Genomic DNA, 21,758 nt, shown 5'->3' with positions numbered 1-21,758 from the left:
GCAGGGTGTCCACAGGAAGGGTTTTTGCTGTCGGAGAGGGGAGTGCGGAGATGGAGTCAGAGGAAGAGGGGGAGCTGCGGGAGGACGGGGGGGAGGTCAGTAATGTTGTTGGCAGTGTTTTGCAGGAATGCCCCCGGCAAGTGGTGCCGCGAGTGACGGCCCCCCCAGCTGAAATGGTTAGGCGGCGGGATCCGGTGCGGACGCCAGCCTTGACGCCAGGTAAGACCAGTACGGGGTCGGGGAGTGGCTTGGGCGCGCCTCATGGAGGCAAGGCGGGTGGAAGTAGGGATGGCAGTTGCCAAGTGTCGGTGGGGACGGATGCTGTGGGTGGTGATGAGGTGAGACTGGTGAAGGGTAGGTATGTGATGGATGCCGGGGTGTGTACGGAGGCGGATGGCGCGGCGTCGGGGAGTTCGGGGACGGGCGTGGCGGCTGGCGGGTCGACGGCGGCATGCGTCGGGGCGAAGGAGAGCTGCGAGAGTCCGGTCAAGAAGGAGTAGTTTCTGTCCTGTAACTCCAGTTCTGTAGTAGGGGTATCTCTGTTATAGTCATAATCTAGTGAATAGTCCCGCCCATGTGCGTGGACCCCGGAGCAATCAAAAATAATCTCTTACAGTGTCAAAAAATGCAGAAAATGCATAGACACTTAAGAGAGAATTTAAAGACAGATAATGCAGCCAAAAAAAGGCTACACTGTCCAGTACTTCAACTAGAAATTCCACCATAAAATCCACAAAACAGCAAAGCCTGTACAGATTTCCCTTGCTTAACAGCAAAAACCCTCAGGAATGATAGAGAGAAGAACCTGGACAGACAAGCCACATAGGCTGCCATTATGTGGCTTAATTAGGATACTGTGCCTTTAAGGAACCTTCCAGACCCTTCTCTCAGTATCCCAGAATGCATAGCAGGTCCAACTTAGCCTCAGTTCTTTTCGAGGGCGTAGGAAACGCCAGACCTGTAGCATTATGATCATGAACAACACTCCACCGGGGAGGCGGGAGGGCGCTTATGACTATAACAGAGATACCCCTACTACAGAACTGGAGTTACAGGACAGAAACTACTCCTTCTGTAGTAGGGGATCTCTGTGTATAGTCATAATCTAGTGAATAGAATGGCAAGCCCATCCCCACACCAAGCGGCGGTGGAGAGTAAAATAACGCCACTACTGTGCGAACAGATTCCGCAGCGAAGCCTGCCCAACCTGAGCGTCTGTCCTGGCATCAGAATCCAGGCAGTAATGCTTAGCAAAGGTATGGACCGACTTCCAAGTGGCCGCCTTGCAGATCTCTGCAATGGGAACATTACGGAGCATAGCTGTCGTAGCAGCCTTGCCCCTGGTGGAATGAGCCTTAGGTTTGCCCCCTAAGGTCTTATTAGCTTTGCAGTAACACAACTGAATGCAGGACACAATCCACCTAGAGATGGACTGTTTAGAGGTAGCAAGACCCGTCCTGACCGAGCCATAATTGATGAACAATTGGTCTGACCTACGAACATCTTTAGTCTTATCAAGATAAAACTTCAGCACCCTCCGCACATCCAGGGAATGTAAAGACCTTTCCGCCGGAGACGAAGGATTCTGAAAGAACGTAGGCAAAGTGATAGTCTGATTGATATGAAAATCAGAAACAACCTTGGGAAGAAACTTAGGGTGAGTACGCATAACAACTTTAGCATTATGAAATACAGTATAAGGTTCCTGGCAACACAATGCCTGAATCTCACTCACCCTGCGGGCCGATGTAATGGCCACTAGGAACGCCGCCTTCCAGGACAGGTGCTGCAACGAAGCCTTATGAATGGGTTCAAAAGGCTCCTTCATCAATCTGGACAGCACCACATTCAAGTCCCATGAAGGCGAAGGAAGCCTGACAGGAGGGAACACTTTCTTCAAGCCTTCCAAAAAATCTTTGATCACAGGGATCTGGAAAAAGGAAGTCTGTGAAGGGCCTTTCCTGTAGGCAGTCAAAGCAGCCAGATGAACCTTAATGGAATGGACATTAAGGCCCGACTGCGCCAGATGAAGCAGATATGGAAGGATGACATCTTCCTTGCATGACGTAGGGTCATAGTTCTTAGACTTGCACCAGATGCAAAACCTCTTCCACTTGTAAGCATAGGAAGTCCTAGTGGAAGGTCGCTTAGCCTCCTTCAGTATGCCCATACAATCCTCTGGGAGATTCAGATGGCCATATTGCACTATTTCAGGAGCCATGCCGCCAAACTCAAAGACGAGAGGTTGGGGTGCACCATCCGCCCCCCGAACTTCGTGAGAAGGTCCGGCCTGCACGGCAGCTTCATGTGAGGAAGGAGAGAACGGTGAAGCAGGTCCGTGAACCACCACTGTCTGGGCCATTCCGGGGCAATCAGAATCATTCTCGCCCTGGACTGGGACAGCTTGATGAGAACCGCCGGAATCAGGGGAATTGGTGGAAAAGCGTACAGAAAGCTGTTCGACCAGTTGATCCATAACGCGTTCCCCAGCGTCCCTGGTTGGTAGTACCTGGAGGCGAAGCCTCGGCATTTGCTGTTTTCGGCGGTGGCAAACAGATCTACGTCTGGAGTTCCCCACCTTGCGAAGACTTCTCCTAGTACTTCGTCGTTTATGACCCATTCGTGGTTTTCCTGCACGATTCTGCTCAGTTCGTCTGCCTGAACATTCTGCACACCTGGCAGATGGGTGGCCGTTATCGACAGTCCTCGAGCCAGAAGCCAGTGCCAGATCGCCTGCGCCTCCTGCGACAGAGTGCGCGATCTCGAGCCCCCCTGCTTGTTGAGGTAATACATCGTTGTCGTGTTGTCCGTCTGAACAAGCAGAGAGTTGGTCTGAAAGGACGGATGAAAGGCCTTCAGTGCCAAGTGAACAGCTCTCAGTTCCAGGAAATTGATGTGGTACGTGGACTCCGTCGGGGACCACGTCCCTTGAATTTGCAGGTCTCCGGAATGCGCCCCCCAACCTTGGAGAGACGCATCCGTCACGATGGTCTGTGTGGGAATGTCCTTGTGGAAGGGAACGCCTCTGAGGAGATTCTCCTTCGAGCACCACCACTTCAGAGACTGAAGAGCATGTAGAGACAGTCGTATCCTGTCGTCCCAAGAACCTCTCCTCTGGTCCCACTGATCCTCCAAGCACTCCTGCAGAGGTCGCATCTGTAGCCGTGCGTGAGGAGTGAGAAAGATGCAAGAGGCCATCGATCCCAGTAGAGAAGACACGGTCCTCACAGTCGTAGACGGAGTTTTCATGAGAGCCTGAGCCTTCCGAACGAGTGATAAACGTCGCTCTTCCGAAGGAGACACGCTTGCTGACAGAGTATTGATGGAGGCCCCCAAGTACTGGATGCACTGCACCGGAATCGGGACCGACTTGGACATGTTGATGTGCAACCCCAGCTTGTTCAAGAGAACGCACGTCTTCTGGAAGTGTGCTCGAGCTTCCGAGAAGGAGGAGGCTTTGATCAACCAATCGTCCAGGTACGGGTAGACAAACACCTTGTTCTTCCTCAGGTGTGCCGCTACCACTGCCATACATTTTGAGAATGTCCTGGGTGCAGACTTCAGTCCGAAGGGTAGCACCGTGTACTGATAGTGATTGGTGCCGACTTGAAAGCGCAGAAATTTTCTGTGTTTGCATGCAATGGGCACGTGGAAGTATGCGTCCTGTAGATCTATGGCACACATCCAGTCTCCCCGTTGCAGCTGAGGGTAGATCTGATGCAACGACAGCATGCGAAACTTTTCTCTGCGAATCCACTTGTTTGCCTGCCGCAAATCCAGAATGGGCCTGAACTCGTTTTTGTCCTTCTTGCGGACAAGAAAGAACCGAGAGTACAGACCTCTTCCTCTTTGAGACAGAGGTACGTCTTCGATCGCCCTTTTCCTTAGCAGAACGTCCGCCTCCGTCTGAAGCTCGCGCAGTTGATACTGCGAGCTGACGGGAGGAATCGATGGAGGAGGGCTGGTGAAACGTAGACTGTATCCATTGCAAACAATATTCAGCACCCACTTGTCCTGAGTAATTTTTCTCCACTCTGCCAGAAAAAATTGAACGCTTCCCCCCACCGGAGCGGGTAACGGACGAGGGGGAAGTAACAGCTCAGGGACGGGACCCGGCCGGGCCCTTGGTCGCGGTAGAGGACTGTTGACGACCTCTACCACCCTGTCGCTTCTGGAAGGGCTGCCTGTACTGCTGCTGCTGCTGCCGCTGTTGATGTTGACCAGCAGACTGCCCCCTTCCACGACCCTGCGCCCCAAACCGACGCTGGTACTGTCGGAAGGGTTTCTTTTCCTTGGGCTTTTCCAGGCCCACTGCCGTCAGGGTCTCCGCTTCGGCCTTCATCCTGGCCATCTCATCATCCGCGTGCTTCCCGAAGAGGGTATCTCCGGAAAACGGGAGATTCGCCACGCGTTGCTGTGCCTCCGGTTTCAACGATGTCAACCTGAGCCAAGCATGGCGTCTCTGGTGAATCCCGTGGCAATATCCGTGCGCGGACAGCAACGATATGTCTGCTGCGGCGCTGATGGCCTGATTAGAGACCAACATCCCCTCCTTGACGATCTCCACAAAGTCCTCCTTGCGGTCTCGAGGGACGAGGTCTGCGAACTGCTCCATCGAGTCCCAAAGGGACCGGTCGTAACGTCCCAGCAAAGCCGAGTCACTGGCTGCCTTCATGGACGAGGCGGATGTCCCACACGCCTTGCGACCAGCAGAATCGATCCACCGGCTCTCCTTGTCCGGAGGCACCGTGGACGCAGGGGAGGTGGCATGAAGCTTCCGAGCAGCAGTCACGATGACTGAATCCGGTACCGGGTCCTTCCTCAAGAAGGCTGGGTCTGAGTCCGGAGCCCTGTACTTTTTCAGTATCCTGGAAGGTACAGATTTCACCGTTGCCGGCGTCAGGAATAGCTGTTCGGCGGGCTCAAGGAGCCCCGGCACCAGAGGTAACAGGGGGCGAGACAAGTGCCTTTTGTGTAAAGTCTCAAAGATTACCGAGGTAGAAGCCGTAGGCGCTTCAACCTCAATGCCCAACTTCGCCGCACCACGCAGGAGAACCTCCTGAAATGTGCTAATATCGTCTATCGGAGACACCCTAGTCTCCGGCGAATCGGACAGCGTGGGCGAGTAGGAACGGGTCCCAGACGGAGAACGTGACCTGGACCGACGTCTCTTGTGATGATGCCTGGATCGTGATGAAGATCCGCGGCCACTCCTCGACTTGTCCCGTCTCCCCGAGCGAGACCTCGACCTCTTGGGCCTCGGACGCTCCTTCGGCCTCCCAGGGTCAGGAGCTCCAGGCTTCTTAGGAGTCTTCTTCGGAGGCGTCGGGAACTTAGGCATCGACACCCCCCTCGGTGGGATCGGGGGTGGAGGAGCAACCGGACGCGGGTCCCGCGGAGCCGGCTTCGGAGGCGGGGTAGGGGCCTTCGGAGGAGGACCCTTCGGCACAGCCGGCCGCGGAGGAGGCGTAGACGGCTTCATCGGAGTATCCACCCCGGAATGCGCCGGTCCCGGCGAGCCATCACCTCTACCAGAGAGTGGGGAGCCCCCCACAGTCCTGGGCCTGTCCTTAGGACCTCCAGACGCTGAAGACCGGTGTCCAGACGACGACCGATGTCCCCTCGACGTCGAACGGTCCTTCGGCGTCGACCGAATCACACTCCTCGACGTCGAACCGTGTCTCCGTCTCGACGTCGACCCCGACCAGATCGACGAGCCACGAAACCTCGACGACGGGCGATGGTGCCTCGACGGCGACCTCGACCTCTTCGCCGGTCTCGACGTCGACTTCCTGGATCGCTTCGACGGCGAACCTTTGGACCTTCTCGACGTCGACCTCTCCGACCTTCTCGACGTCGATCTCCTTGACCGTCTCGACGTCGGCCTTTTGGAATGCTTCGACGTCGACCTCTTCGGCGCCGGAGATGCCTTTCGTCTCGACGGCGACCTTGACGACGAGGATCCCCTCGACGACGATGTCCTCGACGGCGAACGGCGGTGTCGCCTCGACGGCGAGCGCCGACGCCGGGCCCTCCGATGTCGATCACTCGACGCCGACAGCGACGACGAGGATATCGACACCGGCTTCGACGGCGGCCGGAACACGTTCCTCGACGTCGACGGGCGACGTTTTCTCGACCCAGAGCCCTGGGGAGACCTGGAACTGGCCGTTGACCGTCCCCTCGACGTCGTGGTCAGCGCAACTGACCCAGACGGAGACCTTGGGCGAGGGCTGGTCTTCCTGCCCCTGGGGAGCCCCCCAGAGGCCTCAGCATGGGTAGAAGGAGCCCCTCCTGACCCACCTCGTGCCTTCAGCTTTCTCTCCTCAAGTCCCTGAAGCCTGATCTTCTTCCTCTCCTTCAGGGTCCTTCCAGAGAAGCTTCTGCAGATCCTACACTCCTCAGGGATGTGGGAAGAGGGAAGGCAGAGAATACAGACCTCATGGGAGTCTGTCTTGGCCTTCTTTCTTGAGCACTCAGGGCATTTGTCGAATAATGCAGGCATTATGGACAAAAAAGAGTGCAGAAACACAGAAAGAAAGTCACCAGAGTACTTTAAAAGTACCAAAAATCGAAATCAGTGTAAAACACTAACAAAAACCCTTGAAAGGGAGAGCTCAATGCTCCAGGGTCCTGCTTGCAGGAGCCGGAAAAAAGAACTGAGGCTAAGTTGGACCTGCTATGCATTCTGGGATACTGAGAGAAGGGTCTGGAAGGTTCCTTAAAGGCACAGTATCCTAATTAAGCCACATAATGGCAGCCTATGGGGCTTGTCTGTCCAGGTTCTTCTCTCTATCATTCCTGAGGGTTTTTGCTGTTAAGCAAGGGAAATCTGTACAGGCTTTGCTGTTTTGTGGATTTTATGGTGGAATTTCTAGTTGAAGTACTGGACAGTGTAGCCTTTTTTTGGCTGCATTATCTGTCTTTAAATTCTCTCTTAAGTGTCTATGCATTTTCTGCATTTTTTGACACTGTAAGAGATTATTTTTGATTGCTCCGGGGTCCACGCACATGGGCGGGACTATTCACTAGATTATGACTATACACAGAGATCCCCTACTACAGAAGCTGCCGTACATGGGGGTAGCGAAGCTGTTGGGGGCGCATTTGTCGATGGCGACTAGGGAGAAGATATGGAAGGGGGAGTACGTGGAGATTTTGAAGTTGCTCCACCGGGAATTGATGGCCAAGGAAGGGTCGAAAGAGGAGGAGCAGGAATTGGCGAGGCGGCCGAAAGTGCTGGTTACTATCGAGAATTGGTCGGCGGCTTTCTTGATTTATGTGAGCGTGTACTGTGAGAAGTACCCTGACAGGGCGGTCGCGCTGTTTAAATACATGGATGTGGTGCGGCGGGCGCAAGTGACCTACGGGGGCAATGCTTGGTCGCATTACGATGAGGAGTTCCGGGCACATGGCGTCCGACCCGGAGGCTAAGTGGGGGGAGTTGGACGCGGACCTGTACCAGCTGACGATGAGTGGGGCGAAATTTGGCCGCACTATCTACACGGCCAGTGGCTTGCCGCTGGCTCCTCCCCCCTTTTCGGCTCGCCCCACCCGTGGGGGGGTGGGGACGGGGGAGCCGGGAGCAGTCCCGGCTTTGGGACATGCTGGGATTTTAACAGGGGTTCCTGTCTCCGGCAGACGTGCCGCTTTCGGCATGAGTGCTCCGCTTGTGGAAAACGTCACCCAGAGGCGCGATGCTGGGGGCTTTGGGGAGGCCCCTCACAGGGTCAATTCCCGGCTCCCGTGCCCGGCAGGGGGAGGGGAGGGGGTAGGGGGGAGCGAGTACCATGGGAAAAGGCTCGTACACCGGTTAGGCTGGATCGGCTGGAACCTTTCTTGGAGGCGTATCCGCGGGCGGACGATGCGACGGTGCTGCATCGGGGTTTCAGGGAGGGTTTCCGGTTGGGGTACGAGGGTCCGCGGATCGCTCGATGGGCGGAGAACCTGAAGTCCGTGAACGCACACAAGGGTATCGTCCGGGAGAAGCTCTTCAAGGAAGTGAAAGAGGGGAGGATGGTGGGACCTTTCGAGGTTGCGCCGTTGAGAGATTTGATAATTTCACCCATTGGTGTGGTCCCAAAGAAAGAGCAAGGTCAATTCCGCCTGATTCAACATCTCTCATGGCCGGAGGGCGCGTCGGTGAATGACTTTATCTCGGCGGATTTGGCATCGGTGTCCTACTCGTCCGTGGACGTCGCGAGGATGTTGGTGACGACGGCGGGTCGGGGGGCGCTCATGGCAAAATGCGATGTGAAATCGGCATTACGGTTGCTTCCGGTTCACCCAGCTGATCATCATTTGCTGGGGATTCAGCTGGATGGGTTCATTTTTGTCGATAGAGCGCTTCCAATGGGGTGCTCCGTGTCGTGTGCCTTGTTTGAGCGTTTCAGCTCTTTTTTGCAGTGGGCTTTTTCCTGGCGCACAGGCTCTGAGGCGATTACGCATTACCTGGACGACTTCTTCCTGGTGGGCAGCCCCGGTTCTACGGACTGCCAGCAGCAGCTGAGCAGTTTTACGGACCTGATGGATTACCTGGGGGTGCCTTTGGCGCCAGAGAAGACGCAGGGGCCCAGCACGGTGCTGTCGTTCCTCGGGATAGAGCTCGACTCAGCGGCCATGGAAGCACGCCTACCGGAGGACAAGCGGTCGGCGATGATGGATTTGGTGAAGGGCATGTTGGCCAAGCGGAAGGTGTTGGTGCGAGAGGTGCAGGTGTTGCTGGGGCATTTGAATTTCGCGTGCCGCGTTGTGCGAGCGGGGCGGACCTTTTGTCGGCGGTTGGGATTGGCCTTGTCCGGTTTGTCGCTGCCTCACCATCACGTACGGCTATCGGCGGGCGCGAGAGAAGATCTGTGCATGTGGTTGGCCTTTTTGGAACGATTCAACGGTGTTCCCATGGCGCCCCTGGAGGAGTGGGAGTGGGATGTGACGATGTCATCGGATGCGGCGGGAGTCGGAGGTTTCGGACTCTACTGGGCGGGCCGGTGGTGCGCGGAACAATGGCCGGAGCAGTGGCAGGCGGGGGGGAGAAGCATTGCTTTCTTGGAATTGTTCCCGCTGGTGGTGGCTGTGACAGTGTGGGCGCATGAGTTGGTGCACAGGCGCGTGTTGTTCAAGGTGGACAATATGTCGGTGGTGCAGGTGGTGAACCGGCAGTCTGCGAGGGAGCCCCAGGTGCTAAAGCTGATGCGCGTGTTCGTGTTGAGGTGCTTGGTACACAATATCTTGTTTCGGGCTCAGCATGTGCCGGGAGTGGACAATGACATTGCGGATGCTTTGTCTCGTCAACAGTGGCGGAGGTTCCATGGGCTAGCCACGGAGGCGGCGGCGGTCAAGACGGAGGTGCCGGAGGAGATGTGGTTGGTGGGAGAGCGCGGGTCGTTCAATTGGTGAGGTCGTCCATGGCAGCGTCCACGTGGAGGAGTTACGAACAGGCCTGGCTGGAGTTTCTGCGTTTTGGAGCGGTAAGGCAGCGGGACAAGTGGCGTCGGGAAGAGCAGGTGGTGCAATTCGTGCTGGGGTTAATGGACAAAGGTCTGGCGAGAGTGACAATTGCGGGTAAACTGGCAGGTTTGGCGTTCATGGGCAAGCTTTGGTCGGGTTATGCCCCCTCGGCGGGTGAATTGGGAGGGCGTCTTTTGGAGGGTTGGGAGAGAGAGAGAGGGGCTCAGGTGCGGAGGAGACGGCCAATCACAGAGGCGATGTTGGAAGGACTGGTGGGCTGTTTACCGGTAGTGTGCAGAGATCAGGAGGAGACGGTGCGGTTTTCCACATTGATGTCGTGGATGTATTTCGGGGCCTTTCGGGTGTCGGAGTTGGTGGGTTTGAAGGGGCGGGCGGGGCTGACGTGGGGGGAAGTGGAGTTCCGAGGCAGGGAGGTCGCAGTGCGGCTTCAACGTTCCAAGACTGATCAGCGAGGGAGGGGTACTTGGGTGTTGCTGGGTCCTGGGGGAACAGAGGCGGTGTGTCCAGTGGAGTGGGGGAGACGGCTGGCGGACGGAGGGGTGCAGGTTGGGGCGGAGGTGTTTGGCAGGAGAGAGGCGGGACGAGTGACGGCTGCGCAGTTGTTATGGGTCCTGCGGCACGCCCTGCGGTGTATGGGTGAGGATCCGAAAGACTTCGGGACGCATTCGTTTCGCATCGGGGCGGCGACGGAGGCGGCACGTAAAGGTTGGGGGAAGGAGGAAATTAAACAGTTGGGACGATGGAAATCGGACTGTTATAAGACGTATGTCAGGTTGCGAGGGGTAGTGGTGGACTAAGCTGGATTTTGGATTTGCTGCTCATATATGTTTCTTTCCAGGTGCGGTGGCGGGGCCTACAGCGGCAGCAGTGTCTATATACGTGGTGGGCCATTCTTTTGTAAAGAGAGCGGAGAAGGCTGAGTGGGAAAAATACAGGAACCTTAACCTTGAATTGGATGAGCAATTGTTTAGGTGTCATTGGAGGGGTAAAGGGGGCATGCGTTGGCACGAGTTGGTGCCGGTGTTGAATAACGTTGTGCGGGGAGGGGTGTGCCCGGATGTTTTGGTGGTTCATCTGGGGGAAAACGACCTGGTTCAGTGTAAGGAACTGGCACTGGTAAAGCAGATGAGGAGGGATTTACTAGAGATCAAGAGGCAGTGGGCGGGGTGTTACGTCATCTGGTCGGAGTTTATACCTCGGAGATGTTGGAGGGGTGCGGAGAGACCAGGGGCTATTGACAGGACTAGGAGGAAGATTAACAGGGAGATGAGGGCTTTTTGTGAGAAGGAAGGGGTAGGTAGAATGGAGCATCCGGAACTGAGGTATGGGGCGGTCTACTTTTTTATGGAGGATGGGGTACATTTGTCGAGATACGGGATGGAGCTCTATATTGTACAACTGAAGGAAGCATTGGATCGGGCAATAGGGGTGCAAAGGTATACGAAGGTGCAAGGGACCTAGGAGGGGGGGTCGAAAGCGGTAGGGGGCTTTCGAGTGGCGCTTTTCCCTAGTTATAATGGGGGGGTAGGATAGGAGGAAGGAGCTTTACTGGTTGAAGGGGAGGGAGTGTATATATGGCAGATGTTAAAACAGTTGAGGCAGGCGTTTGGGTAACTGATAAGGATTTTGATGATGTTGTCGGGGAACTGTTTAGGGGTGGGGGTGGGGGTATTGGTCAGGTATATGTATATTTAGTTAGGCCTAGTTTTGTACGGCAAAGGCCAAGGTTGGGGTATGTTTTCAGGATGCACCTGTTTTCCAATAAAAGCGGCCTTTATCACACCTTACACCTGTGTCCGGTCGGTTCTTCCCCTCCCCGTCTCCCGATGGGCCCCAATGGGGCTTTGCGGGGGGTGGCCGACCGGAGGGAGGCTCGCCCCCCTGGGGATTTTGGGGCACCGGGAGGAAGGGGAGGGGAGGAATAAAATGGGACACAGGAAGGGACTTTGGGCTGGTTGGGCTGGGCGGCGGTTTTTGGGCTCCTTTTGGGCTGGGAGGGTTAATAAGCGGCCATTTTGGGTCACTGGTCACCATTTCATGGGACAGTGACCCAGCAGCCGGGGGGCTCTGAGTATTTTGTCCCACCCGCCCTCCCTTAGGATGGGGGGGGGGGGGGGGTTCTTTCTTTTCTCTCTCCAAGGTTGGGAAAATTAAGGGGGTTTTTGTTGGTTGCAGGTGCTTTCTGTGTTAGGGTTGAAAAGTGTTGTCGCTGGAGCAGGTGCTGGAGAATTTTATGTAGGATGGCGCTTTTCCCTAGTTATAATGGGGGGGGTAGGATAGGAGGAAGGAGCTTTACTGGTTGAAGGGGAGGGAGTGTATATATGGCAGATGTTAAAACAGTTGAGGCAGGCGTTTGGGTAACTGATAAGGATTTTGATGATGTTGTCGGGGAACTGTTTAGGGGTGGGGGTGGGGGTATTGGTCAGGTATATGTATATTTAGTTAGGCCTAGTTTTGTACGGCAAAGGCCAAGGTTGGGGTATGTTTTCAGGATGCACCTGTTTTCCAATAAAAGCGGCCTTTATCACACCTTACACCTGTGTCCGGTCGGTTCTTCCCCTCCCCGTCTCCCGATGGGCCCCAAAGCAGAATTGAACGGTATGCTCTCCTTTCACAGGCGGCTCTGAAGACTGAATACATGTAAGTGATGTATCTGTTTCTATCAGGTAGCACAGGACAGAAGAAGGTCACCTGCATGCTCCCAGCAGAGGGGTCACGGCTGGGAGAAAGGCAGGGGGCTCAGGGTGGAGGTCCTGGCATAGATAATGCTAAGTAAATGCAGCCTTGTAAGTGTGGCGCCTTTTTACAAATATACGTAAACAAATGGGACAGGCCACATGTTGAAATAAAAATAAAGTCCCACATTTATGTCTGGCCTGTCCCTGTATCTCAAACCCTGGTCACCCTATATAAGGGGGTGGACGGCACTTGGGGCAGATTTACTACTTCTGGCGCATCTCTGCTAATCAGCAGGGAGGCGCCAGAAGAGTTGCGATGCATCTGCCCACCCGTGTGCCACCACTGATGCACCACATTTACAATGCGGCGCACCGTGGCGCACGGATGGGCAGATGTGTGTCACATCCCCCGTCGGAAAGGCAGCGCATTGCTGGAGTTGCGTTGCAGCTCCAGGAAGGCTTGGGGGTGCCCTATCCCTAACACGCTGTGTCAATCCTTACACCTGTTTCAAGCAGATGCAGGGTTTTGACGCAGCATGGCCTTAAAAGTGACAGAGTGAAATCTTGTAGATTTCACTCAGCCACTTTGAGGAGGCGTTCCTACGCTGGATCGCCCCACCCTGAGCCAGAACGCCTACACGTGGCGCAGGGCTTTACAACGTGACGCATCTCCCAGATGCGTCACATTGTAAATACCCCGCAGCATGGCGCTGGCTTTGCGCCGCCGCTGCGTCACAAAAGTGACGCAACGGCAGCGTAAAAGAGGCGCAAGGGGCTTGTAAATCTGCTCCCTTGTTTTCTTGGATTAAGGCTTGTAGAATCCTTTGCTGCACCATGGCTTGTCCCACATTGACTTTACCCTGATTCGTGTTTACTCCTTTCTCAGCCTTGACTTTTTCGCACGGCCTCTTTCGCCATTCATTGGCTGTTCCCGAGACCCGGCTCCGGCTCTGCCGTCGCTCATTGGGTGAATTCTCAGCTGCGGACCTCTGATTGGTTGTTTGCTTGAGTTCTCACCACATACAGCTCCCAAAACCCGAGGCTGTGGTCGCCATGGTTACCGAAGCACGCTGGGGGCGGGGCCACAAGGAAGATGAAGGGGACATAACGGGGCGCCTCGGTGAGGGACAGAGGCGCTTTCTGGGTCCCCCGTCTCCTTTCATGCGGCCCCGCACCCCGTCCAGACCGGCCGCGGAGGAGGTAAGAATTGAGGGGGAAATGGAGAAATCACGGCCAGTCTCTCGTCCCAACTCCGACCCTTGACTCCTGGACAATGAAGGCGGACATTCAAGTCCGGCTCCTCTGACCAGAGCATTCCGAGACTGCCCGGTCGGCGTCTCGCGGTAAAGAGACGCCTAGGATGTCGTCTGTGAATGATTAAAAAGCCACGACTGACTGTCCCTGCGCATCGATGACTTTTGTCCCATTTCTGTAAACATCCAGAAACTCGTAAGGCCGGCTCGTGCTACGTCCCTTGCAATCTATTGGTTGGATTCAGGGCCTGGGCTATGAACATTCACTGATCCATAAGAGACTGAGCCACAGGGCACGCTCTAAACTCTCGAGGTACCTGACTCCGTCTAACTCTGAAGCTGCCCACGTCCACTCACTGGCCCGCAGCTTCCAAATGTCCTTGGTGTATTGCCCACATCCTCAGTCGTTCTTCCTTGTTAACAGCATCTTGCCTTTTGAGACATCTCACGTTTCCACGACGTATAGACTGGGGCCTAAAAAAGTAAAGTGCTGCAGTTGACCACAGAGCCAGCACAGGGTGAATGAATGGGTGAATAAACACGTTCACTTGTTACACGCACTCTACACAGAATGGGTTCTTGATGGGTTACTAATGTCGCCACCCAACAGCTATGCTTAAAGCAATTAGATGCTTCTACGCCTACCAGTTTCTACTTGTCCCCATCTTTATTTTCAGGTGTCGTGAGACAATTGGTTTAATGCAATTGAACCAGTGCTTTAAATGGGGTACGGAGTAGCGGCACTTTTTTATTTTGAGACAGAGAGTACCCGCACTTCTCAAGAGAAATGCAGTACTTTTAATTGGAGAGTACCAGCTCTTCTCAAAAACAAGCAGGTACTCTCGTACAGAGTACCTGCACTTCCATTTTTCCATTTCAAGCAATGAATTGAACCAAGAATACACACAGGGCTTTAAGTGGGATGAAAAAAGTGGGGTGTGGGAGGGGGGGGGTGTCTTTCAAAGGGGCGTGGCTGGTGTAATTAAGGGCATGGCTTAAAAACAGGCAAGCTTAAAATCTGTGCTTAGCTTCGTGTGATGCCCAACTGGTATTTTACTACTTGTATCATTGCATCCAGATATAATACGACAAGCAACATTACAGCTACAACAAGCCAGTATTGTATTGTATTGTAATTGCATTTATATAGCGCTTACTACCCCTGACGAGGCGTCAAAGCGCTTTTTCAGGGAGTAGCACGCTACTCTGGGGAAGAAAGGTTTGCATTTATATAGCACTTGTTACTCCTGATGGATGTTGAAGCGCTTTTCTGCCGAGTAGCACGCTACTCCGGAACCCATAAAGCATTAGTGTTGAAAATTAGTATAGTAAAATATGAAGTAATTTAAGTAAAAATGTAAATTGATACTTGTATAGTGCACTACTCACCCGCAAGGGTCTCAAGGTGCTTGTACGAATACCGCTGTGGAACCCATCCTGGCTTTCCCTGTTAGGTGTCCACTCCTGGGCACCCCCAAGGTGGAGGCCAGGCATCCTTAGCGTTGTGGGGGCCGTTGTGGAGATTAAGCAAGCTATTGCCCAGAGTTGCAGAGTGGGACTCCATGATTGGAATAGGCACCGAGGCGAGAATTATCAGGTCCGTGGAATTTTGAGCCCAAGACCCGCCGAGGCGGGGAATTGAACCCTGGTCCCGGGCTAGACCTCTGCATCAGGGTCTGCCGCTCTAACCATTGAGCCACACTTCTCCACAGTAGTGGATAGGTTATTCAGTTATTTGGGTAGAGAAGGGCGGGATAGAAGAGGGAACGAGGTTTGTGTTTATAAAGCGCTTGCTACCCCTGATGGGGTTTTGAAGCGGAAGTAGCACGCTACTCTGGAACCCATAAGGATAATTGTTGAATTAGTGTGGTGAAACAGTACTATTGGCCAGTGATTTAAATGAAAATATAGAGTTTTTCATCCTGAAGGTGAGGGCAAAAATGGAGAGCCCAACAGAGACCTTGCTTTTTAGAACAGTGAGTGCTGAGCATCGGTAAGACCCAGCCCACTTAAAACCCTGAGCACACCAGAACACGTCCTTTTTAGCAAACGGAAGCGCACAGCTAGAAATAAGTCTTCTGGTGGCTTGGAGCCTTCTGGCAATGCTCACTCCAGTGACATCTGGTATCAACACTTATTAACTGCTGAGATTCTGAACACTCGGTTCTCCTGAGAATGCCCTTTGGCATTGGATGGACCGTCCCATAGACACTGATTGACGTAGCTGTAGTTACTAAGAGACCCCTTATTTTCTATCCCTAGATATTTATTGGTATTTTCAGTGGACACTAACGGGTTCTGATTGGATATTCACGGACCCCTAAGAGGCTTTCTTAACAACCACTAACATCTGCTACTGTCTCCATTTCTGTATTCTGTTTTAATAAACTCACTGTTCACAGACTTAATTGTAAATTGGCAGGAGAGACTGGTCTTGCTTAGCAGTGTATCTGTTGACATAGTAGATCTGGCAGCCTTCCTGAAGGCCATCAGGAAGTTACATGTCAAACCGGCTGTGTGATGAAGGCCATAAATTTGGGTCCACAACATAGTCTTGCCAGCTGTGTCGCAGCAAGAAATTGAAATGAGCAACAGAGCTTGATTTGCTGATCTGAAGGCCAGCCTTGGATGTATGGTTTCAGCTGGATAGTGCTTTCCATGACTGTGAAGTCATTTGAGCACCAGGCCGAGTTAATTTATAGGCGAGGCGTTTTCAGTTGTCCAACAGCACCAAAGTTATATGCAAGTCAAACAAGCATTGGAAATGCAATAGGTCTCGCAATAACGCGAGTCTGAACTATTAGCATTGTAAATGATAATGCCCTTTATTTTTGCGTTCTGGTTTTTGGAACATAAATAAAAGGCTTTGTCATTTACAAGGCCTATAGCTTAAATTTGCGTTAAAACGAGACCTATTGCATTGCAATGGTGGTGGTGCTGCTGAGTTTTTTCTGAATCTGCACTCTGAATCTGCACCCACAATCTGCACCCACAATCTGCACCCACAATCTGCACTCTGAATCTGCACTCTGAATCTGCACCCACAATCTGCACCCACAATCTGCACCCACAATCTGCACCCACAATCTGCACCCACAATCTGCACCCTGAATCTGCACCCACAATCTGCACCCACAATCTGCACCCTGAATCTGCACCCACAATCTGCACTCACAATCTGCACCCACAATCTGCACCCACAATCTGCACCCACAATCTGCACCCACAATCTGCACCCTGAATCTGCACTCTAAATCTGCACCCACAATCTGCACCCACAATCTGCACCCACAATCTGCACCCACAATCTGCACCCCGAATCTGCACCCACAATCTGCACCCACAATCTGCACCCACAATCTGCACCCACAATCTGCACCCTGAATCTGCACCCTGAATCTGCACCCACAATCTGCACTCTAAATCTGCACCCACAATCTGCACCCACAATCTGCACCCACAATCTGCACTCTAAATCTGCACCCACAATCTGCACCCACAATCTGCACCCACAATCTGCACCCTGAATCTGCACCCTGAATCTGCACCCTGAATCTGCACCCACAATCTGCACTCTAAATCTGCACCCACAATCTGCACCCACAATCTGCACCCACAATCTGCACCCACAATCTGCACCCTGAATCTGCACCCTGAATCTGCACCCACAATCTGCACCCACAATCTGCACCCACAATCTGCACCCACAATGTGTGAGTGGCGTTGCGTGGGTGAGTGGCGTTGCGTGGGTGAGTGGCGTTGTGTGGCTGAGTGGCGTTGCGTGGCTGAGTGGCGTTGCATGGCTGAGTGGCGTTGCGCGTGTGAGTGGCGTTGCGCGTGTGAGTGGCGTTGCGCGTGTGAGTGGCGTTGCGTGGCTGAGTGGCGTTGCGTGGCTGAGTGGCGTTGCGTGGCTGCGTGGCGTTGCGTGGCTGAGTGGCGTTGCGTGGCTGAGTGGCGTTGCGTGACTGAGTGGCGTTGCGTGTGTGAGTGGCGTTGCGTGTGTGAGTGGCGTTGCGTGTGTGAGTGGCGTTGCGTGGGTGAGTGGCGTTGCGTGTGTGAGTGGCGTTGCGTGGGTGAGTGGCGTTGCGTGGGTGAGTGGCGTTGCGTGGATGAGTGGCATTGCGTGGATGAGTGGTGTTGCGTGGGTGAGTGGGGTTGCGTGGATGAGTGGGGTTGCGTGGGTGAGTGGTGTTGCTTGGGTGAGTGGCGTTGCGTGGGTGAGTGTGGTGTTGCGTGGATGATAGTGGGCTTGCGTGGGTGTGAGTGGCGTTGCGTGTCTGTAAGTGTTGCTGTGTGGGTGAAAGTGGCACAGAGCCTTTGATGTGGCCTGGCGCAGGAGAAATGCTGCTGCTGCTACTTAAATACAAGAGCGGCCGGGAAACACAAGTACGGCCGGCCACATAATTAGGGGAGGAGAAGCTGCACAGCACACGCTGGGAGAAGCCCTTTGATGTGCTGTGCGGCCGCGATGCGCGCTCTGTGCTGGGGGAGGGGGGAGAGCCATTAGCCTGAACTCTCGGCAAGATCAAACGAAGGGTGGGAGGGACATTGAGGAACAGGAACAGATGGCCATGAAAGTGTATGGGCCAAATGCGCGTGCCTGTACGTGCACGCGAAGAAAACGCCACGGAAAAAAGCGGTGGTTTGACAATCCGTTTGAGCACTTGAATTCTCCCCCATTTCCCATTGCTTCGCAATGGTAAAGGACGAGACCTAAAAACGCTCTTCCTATGGAAAATAGGTCCTAATTAAAATTACCTACTGATATATATATATATATATATATATATATATATATATATATATATATATATATATATATTCCAAGAGAAAGCTCCGAGGTATACCAGAGGCCCCTAGGGAGGTGGCGTGTACTCCAGACGAGCAAGCCGGAAAATTCAATTCACTCCAAACAGCTGTATACACACCAATCAGGATACAATCCAAGGGTGTTTAATCAATTGCAAATTGTTAAACACCCTTGGATTGTATCCTGATTGGCGTTTTTGTGGCGGCTACTGAGAGCGTGTGTATACAGCTGTTTGGAGTGAATATATATATATATATATATATATATATATATATATATATATATATATATATATATTTCATCAAGAATTGCTCCAGCAATTAAGGCCGCACTCCGTCAAGGTGAGAAAGCATTCCTTTATTATGCACATCATGCAGCTTCCCCTTCAGTACTTTTGTTCTCCTGGCCGACGCCTTTCGATGAACTCACTTCATCTTCTTCCAAGGCCAAAAGTGATCAGTTGATGAGTCACTTGCATCCACTCAAGCCCCTGCATGCTTCTCAATTAAGAACCCTTTGCCTCCGATGTGCCGTCTGTTGGATTGTCACCCTCAAAGCATGCTGGGCTTTGTAGTTTTAATTTGCACCAATCAAGCCCTTCAGTGGGTTCAAATGCTCGCTTTAACTTTAAGAACAGTTTTACAGCCCCCATTGAGCCTCTGCAGGAGACGCTGTATTATTAATTAAAGCCACCCTTGTCGCCGCATTCCAGGAGACATTAAACTTGGAGTGGTCCCATGTTCAATGAGGCAGGTGGTGAGTCGCCTTCACAGCCTGAAGCGCGCCGTGCAAAATATTTCATCAAGAATTGCTCCAGCAATTAAGGCCGCACTCCGCCAAGGTGAGAAAACATTTCTTTATTATACAAATCATGCAGCTTCCCCTTCAGTACTTTTGTTCTCCTGGCCGACGTGTTTCGAACTCACTTCATCTTATATATATATATATATATATATATATATATATATATATATATATATATATATATATATATATATATATATATATATATATATATATATATATAATACAGACAAAATAGATTAACAGATTTACACCAAATTTGGCAGAAATTTAGAACTGTGATTTTTATGATTAGATGTCAATCTTTTCAGCTGTTTTCAATTAAATTTGCATTGAAAGAGGTGCTTGGGTGCACTTGCAGAGGTAAAAAAGTTAAGCATGTCTGGATTGTTGGTCCCATGAGAGTCCAGTGGTATTCAAATTTAAAACAATTAGAGCTCCCTGATTTGCTGAAGGAGCTTTTTGTCCGTCAGACATTTTGGCACTTTGACCGCAATTGAGAAGGCAGGACTCTGTGATTCGTGTCCTAAAAACGTTTTGGAAATAGAACATAATGGGCAGTGTAGGGACACCCAGACTACCAGGTGCTTGTGGGGGGTGAACCCAGAAGGACATCCCATGGGAAAAATTCAAAAAAGAAAATATCAGGCTACGGGTACCACTGTAATATGTGGGACCCATTTTGGCCCTCCTGTGAGCTACCACGCTACTCCCACAGGAGCCTTGGAAAAAGTCCACCCCATGGTACTGAGATAGGACGCAAGCTTCCTCGGGAAAGCTTGCAAGCTACCATGGTACCATGGGAGGAAAGCTTGTGCAGTGGGCTCCACAGTACCAAACAAATACATTAACAATAATAATGAAGACAAATTAATTTGGTTTGCATGCCTGTTGTGGGGGTCCAAAGGCCATGCACAATGGCTCTTTGTCCGTAAAGCTGGATGAAGGCCAGTCCTTCCAGCCAACCTCCAGCTGTACGCGGTGAAAGGCCATGATCAGCCGGCAGTTGGCTGCCTGCTGGGATGTTGGACACATGGTATGGCCACAAACTGTGACCTGTGATCCACCCTCTGCTTTACACGACCTGTCTGAGGAGGTGTTGGGCAAAGGGCGGCACTGCAGGCCAGGCCTTGCAACAGGGCCTCTTCCTGTGCATGGTGGAAGGCGATGCGCAGGAGGGTAATGGCCATCTGCATGGATGTTGGACACAGGGCTTGCCCATGGCCAACCCCCTACTGTTCATGGCCGAAGGAAACTTGCAAGCATCTACGATATCAGGGGGTGAAAGCTTGTGCGGATAATAGCACTGGAGCACCGTGGTACTAACAAATAATAAAGAGAATGTGGTTTGGATGCCTTTGGGGGGGTGACAAAGCCATGCACAGCATGGGGTTGTCCCATACACAGAGGGAACATTAACTGCAGGCTGACCAGGGGGATTGGGAATGTGCTCTACTTTGAATATGATTTTTTTTAAAACAGAGATTCACTGAGAAAAAACCCCAAATGCTAATAGTTCAGTATGGTTACAAGATTTTAGCTTATGTTAAAAAAAAAATACACACAATTTCCTGAAAAAAAACAAAGGTTAAAGTGACGTTATAGTTAGGTGTTGAAGTAAGATAAAATCTAAACACTTTTTTTTTAAATTCTTTATTTCGGCATAAATGCCATAAAAGAGCAATGCATACTTTACATTACATTTCATTGAGCTAAAACGTAGTATTACATAAAAAACTTTAGTTAAAAAATGCAATTCCAGTTGGGAAATAATTGGAGCGGAAACAATACATTCACAAGTCATAGAATGGACCACTTTATCAATTCCAAGCAAATAGTTCAGTTACAATTGATGCCCCATTTTTTTCCTTAGATAAAAAATAGTAAGTAAGAATCTACTGACACTAAATATTATCTGTTGAGATGTGTTTGTTGTTAGGATTCTCAGAGCCTGTGAACATGACCTCAAGCCTAAAAGTAGGCAAATAGGTTTAATCCATCTCTTTCTTGCCTGAGCGTAAAAAGGGCAAAAAAGGAGGATATGTTGCTCGTTTTCAATCTGGTTATGATCACACATACAGCAATTTTCATCCATTACTGGGGTTGCTACATCACGTTTCCTAGCCCAACGAGCCAAAGTAGTTTTAATTAATAAGTTTCCATATCTAAGCTTTAAAAATAACGTTTTGGCAAGTGGGGGCTCTATTTCATCCATAAAAATCTCGTACAGAGGTTCGTCCTTAAAATTTAGGAACTTTGAAACTAAGGTCCCACTAGTTCTATTGCTTACAGTCCTGTTTAATATGAAGCTCCAAAAGGCCCTTTTTAAAACTAATTTGGGGTTGGCGGGTAATTGCTCAGGGTTCTCCCAAAAATGTTTCAGTCCTATATTACTCAACCAGGTCTTAATATGCCTTAGCCATGGGGTGGCAGCCTGGCTGTCAAGTATCATAACTTCTTTTAGCCCGTCTCTATAGTCTTGAAGTTCAGGAACATGCCATAATCTAACCCACAGCATTAAGGGTCGAATCAAGACTTGGTGATCGGTTCTTTTGAAGTTTAGGTCCAATTCCAAGGGCACTAATGGAGTACCTCTCGGAACCCTTACCAAACTTCGCATAAAATTGTTGTCTAGGACACCAAAAGTTTCCTTGGAACCGGGACCCCATATTTCTGCCCCGTAAAGGACTGATGATTGGACCTTGGATTTAAATAATTCCATCACTGGGGACACCGCTTTGCTAG

Source organism: Lissotriton helveticus, chromosome 3_1 (assembly GCF_964261635.1).
Source record: "Lissotriton helveticus chromosome 3_1, aLisHel1.1, whole genome shotgun sequence".
In the NCBI taxonomy this organism is placed as follows: domain Eukaryota; kingdom Metazoa; phylum Chordata; class Amphibia; order Caudata; family Salamandridae; genus Lissotriton; species Lissotriton helveticus.
This window is presented reverse-complemented; position numbering follows the sequence as displayed.